Below are 5,363 nucleotides of genomic sequence, written 5' to 3'. Positions count from 1 at the left end.
GTGTGTGTGTGTGTGTGTGTGTGTGTGTGTGTGTGTGTGTGTGTGTGAGATTCCCTCTCCCTTTCCTCACCCTTTGTTTTGTGTTCACCCCTCTGGTCTAGTGTTTTGTTTTGTTTTTTGTTTCCAGGACCTATACTTGCCATTCCCTCTCTGGCCACTTCCCAGGATGATTTTGCATATGGGCTCTTACACCGAGGTGATCTTGAAGATCAGTGATTCCATCAGCAAGTCATTTCGTGCATGTCTGGTTTTGTCTTCATCCATTACCTTCTCAGGTCCATAGCTTTCTGCTGAATTGTAGTACTGGCTAGCAGGGAAACAGGCTGTTCAGCTTATTTCCTGGAGTGGGAAAGCCCTATTCTAGTTCTGAAGGTTGACTCCAGTCTCCTTTGTCTTGCAAAATACTTAACCTATGTCACAGTGCAGAGGCACATCTCATTCTCCATCTGCTGCTTCCAGATCAAGAGTCCAGCCAGCCTGTAGCTTCAACCACATGCAATGGGGTGCATGTCAATGCCTCGGTCATTGTGTTCACCAGGTCATGGACATGGACATGATGTTTTTGATCCCAGTGTATTTTGTGATTTCACTTTTTTAAATTCACTTCTTCATCATCATTAATAACAAACTTAAGTTAAAATTTAAATCAAGGGGCGCCTGGGTGGCTCCATTAGTAAAGCATCTGACTCTTGATTTCAGCTCAGGTCATGATCTCAGGGTTGTGAGATCAAGCCCCATGTCAGACTTTGTCCTTGGGCATAGAGTCTGCTTAAAATTCTCTCTCCCATGCTCTCTTAAAAAAAAAAAAATTAAATCAAGATGGCTTATGAGGTCAGAGATGATTTTGCTGGTTAAAGCACCATAGAATAAAACAAATTATGTGAATTTCAAAATATTAAATACAAATACATAATTCAACATTCAAGGTTTATACCTGAAATACTAGCTTCTCTTTATTTCAGACATAAACTTAGTCTTGTTAAAAATGACTCCATATTTTAAAAAAGATCTCATTTACTTCCATGGTTTCCTTGTGATCACTATGAGGATTTTGTGCTCTGAAGATACATGGACCACCTTGTGTGGTCATTAAAAAAGTTGTATCAGACCTCACCTATGAACTTAACAGAATTGATTTTCAGTTCTGATACTTTATTTCACACACTGTGTCACTGTGTTATGTCACCCAGTGCAATCTCTTATCTTCTTACGAGCAGAAAGTCCCATGTAGTTTGACATTTCACATATTGAAATTACCAAAGTATGTCAGTATGTATATTTCTAAGGAAAAAAAAAAAAGAAAAGTTTTTATTTTCCTGATCAGGCAGGATTAAGCCATTTTGGCAAATAAGGTATGTTGATTGTGAAAATGAAGTTTGCCTATACCAAATGCATCATTGCAGAAAGAGATATCTCTGCTTTTCAAGATCTAACGATGAAAAGCCTTAAAGATCTTATCTAGCTTCTTAATATATAATGGTTACATACTCAGTATGATTCAGCATGCAATTATCCATGATAGAATTGGTAGTGTAGACTTAATGTGACACCAGAAGTACCCTAAACAAGGAGCTTGTGGTTTAATTGTAGAATATGAGATTTTAATAGGGCTAGAAATGACACTACAGAGACAGGATGTCAGCACAGAATCAAAACTGAGTTTTTCCCTTTGAAAAAGTTGTTCTTGCTCTTCGACCTGTGATTGGCATATATATCAAAGTAATCAAAAGAGAAAAACATGTATTTAGGATCATGGCAGACCCTCAAGAATTGGTTACAGATTGCACAGAATAGTAAGTAGAACATCTCCATCCTCTTACAGTGGGTTCAGGAAGAAACAAGCTGACTCATACTCAGCCAGTGTGACCAAGGTAAAAACAGGTGAAAACAAAAGAAATCTGGTAGAGTTAGGGATTGGTTCATCAGTTTCATTTTTCACCTAATGATTTATTGTTATAGCTTATTTTCTGTTAATTAGGCTTCGTAATACAACGCTGTGCCAATAATGCTTGTTAGATACTACACACTAGGTACTGTGTATCTGGTTCAGTGAGATGGTGTGTTTTATGGGGATCAGTACCTATGCTCTTCATTGCAGCAATAGTCAGCATGGAAATTACACATTCAGTTGATCCTGAGCTTCTTAACTTCCCGATCATTGTGTACTTGCAAAAGATTTGGAATATAAATTAGCTTCAAGAAATAAACATGATTTCAAGTATTGTAACTACAGAATGGTTATATCCAAAGTGCTTTAAAAAAAAAGATTTTTTTCTGCTTTCAAATGACCACATACGTGAAAAATTATTTAAATTCTACCAACATTCCAATAAATATATCAAGATAAACTTCCTGTCTGAAGACCTACCACCACAGCTTAAAATAATCTTTCTTCCTCTGGATCCTTCTGGATCCTTCTTGTTTATCATATGTTTTATTAATTTGGCTTTTATCCGGCAGTGCATTATATTATTAGTTATCCTGGATCTTACCTTTTGTTCAACTTAACTATAAGCTTCATTAGGGCAGAGAGTGTGGTTTATTTCAACTCATGTCTCTAACATTCAATGTAGTATGTTCATATGACCAGTGCTAGGTGCTCAGTAAATGGTGCTTAAAGTATACAATATTTCATTAATATTTTATTACATCTGACATTATTTAAACATGATGACTTGATGACTAAAAAATATTTCCTCTCTTCATCTGGATAATGTGTGAAATTAAAATTTAAATATATACAGAGCTTCGATATATATGCATTGTCACTTAAATAGGGTTGTTTCATTTATTTGAAAATGGTAAAGCTCCCAATCCACAAAGACACACTTGAACTTGGTTTTATATTGAGATATTATTTACATAAATCTCTATTTAAAATCCAGAATTTTCTGTGTCTTTAACTTAACGTTTTGAAATATGAAGGATGGAATATTGCTTTGTTCTAACTCAAAGTATTGATTAACTACATCAAAGATATCCAATGTAGATCATTTAACTAAAAAAGCTAGAAGCCCTATTTTCTTTAACGAACTCATCTCTAATTCAATTAGCTTCCTAGATCTCCCTTCCTGCAGATCGTCACCTCAGTCCTGTGGAGGAGTAGGATGTCATAGTAATGACAGGAAGATATATTCTCTCCAACCGAACTCATACCTCCAAGAATTCACCAAGTTTTGAGCAAAGAAGATAAGCTCCAGAAGACAAATATTTCAAGGGAGTTTTCTATTACAGTAGGGTCCTTCACTCTCCCACAATCACTCTTGAATCTAAATTGCCACAAGTATGCTATAGTCATCCAGTGCTCCGCTCCCCTTTAGACTTCTTGCTCACATATTCACAAAAACCCATTTCCCTAATTTCCATGAGCATCTGTCAAATAGACTGGCCTCCTCAAAGGTTTTATGAAATATTAGCTATAAACATAAACAATCTGAATAGACAGCGTTTCCCAGCCTTCCCTAAACTTGCTATAATCACATGATTAAGTTCTGGCCGGTGGGATAGAAGTAAAGGCCTTCTATATGTCTCATGGAAAGCATTCCTAGAGATGAGGATGGAGATGGAGAGGTGTCCTTCCTTCATATTTTTCTTCATCATACTGGCCAAAATACTGTCTTCATGGGTGAAGCTCTTCAGCCAGCAGTCACATACTGAGAACAGCAGAGCAGCAAGATAGAAGAAGCTGAGATTTTTACATGTGATAGCAGGAAACATCTATCTTAAGTTATTGCAACATTAGGATTTCTGAAATCCATACATGAACTTGACCTGAATGATACATTCTGTATTCTCAATACCAAAACATACTGATTCCTCAATAAATATTTGTCATATGATATTACAATATTTCATTGGGTTAATTAATTGTGTTTTAGTGCCCTTTTTAGAATCGGAAGCCACTAACTGAAAATTCTTAATTGTAATTTCACTTTCTTTTTCCACCTTTTTTTTTTTTTTGAGGGAGAAAGAGTGCACTTGCTCATGAGCTGCGGGTGTGGGGAAAGGGAGGGAGGGGCAGAGGGAAAGGGAGAGACAGAATTTAAGCAGGCGTCATACTCAGCACTGAGCTACACCTGGGGCTCCATCTCAAAGCCCTGAGATCATGACCTGAGCTGAAATCAAGAGTCAGACATTTAACTAACTGAGCCACCCAGGCACCCCTCCACTTTTTTATTATCTAGAAAAGACAGCCTGTATCTAGAGAAAACATCCTACTCCAGAAGAACACTAAGATAATAAATAGGGTTCATCACTTTTTTCTGATTACACGCCCTCATATTTTTTTACCTGGAACTGGTGATCATAGAAGGAGAAAACGCCCAGGTATGAAGAAGACATTCTTGCCACAACAGCACAGTTACAGTGTAGGGCTATACATTTTTAGTTCATGTTCTTATTCCTACAATTTATCATTAGAACTATCCTCAAGACTTCTCATATTCTTAAGGGACTAAAACTAGCTATAAAAGTAGCTATATATACATAAAATATAGCTTTTGGTATATAATTATATAATTTCTAGAATATATATTTATATATAATTTATGGAATAAATATATATGTACATATATATTTATATAATTCAGTTATTCTTGGCTGGGAGTAGGTGTATGTTAAGTCATTTTGAGGGAATGACCTCATGAATATCTGGGAGAGCATCCACATTCCCATGATTTTTATGCAAATCCAGAAGACACTATCAAACCCTTCCAATGGCGGCATCAATGATCTGTCACTAATAAAAACATTTTCTGCATTGGGGCTGGGAACTTTATAATCACTTCTGCTTAGCCTTGCGAAAGTATTCAAAGGTAGCATCAATCTAAGAAGGAAAGGCATACTAAATACATTATGCATTTTGAATTCAAGAAAAGCTAACCTTAAGGACCACCTGATACATAAATTACAGTGATAGCATTTGATATGTAACAAATGGATGCATTTAGATTAATTTAGCTATCCGAGGAAAGTTTATAGGGGCACAACATGAAAAGTCATGTTAGCAACACAAAAATATGTTAGAATTTTGTTTTCTATTATGTTAAGACACAGTTGTTTGATTATTTTAAAAAGAGATAAAACAAGCATCATAAACTAAAAACAAACACAGTGTCCTGAACAACCAGACCAAAATAAAATAAAGTAAAATAAAATAAATGACCTCAGCAATGTAAGACAATTTACCAGTACTAAAATAAAAGGCCTCCCAAGCTTTGGCCTCCAATGAATGGAATGTTCTTGGCTGTTTTGAGAAAGGATTTTGGCCACTTTGTTTCTTTCTTTTCTGCCTCCCCAGGCAAGTCAAAGCCACATAAGCATCTGGCAGGCAGGTTGCCTGAACTGCTTTATCTGGATTTCGT

This window comes from Callorhinus ursinus, unplaced genomic scaffold, assembly GCF_003265705.2.
Source record: "Callorhinus ursinus isolate GAN/ISIS: 27379988/994484 unplaced genomic scaffold, GSC_fseal_2.0 scaffold28, whole genome shotgun sequence".
Taxonomy (NCBI): domain Eukaryota; kingdom Metazoa; phylum Chordata; class Mammalia; order Carnivora; family Otariidae; genus Callorhinus; species Callorhinus ursinus.
The sequence above is the reverse complement of the archived record's forward strand: the minus strand, read 5'-3'. Positions refer to the sequence as shown.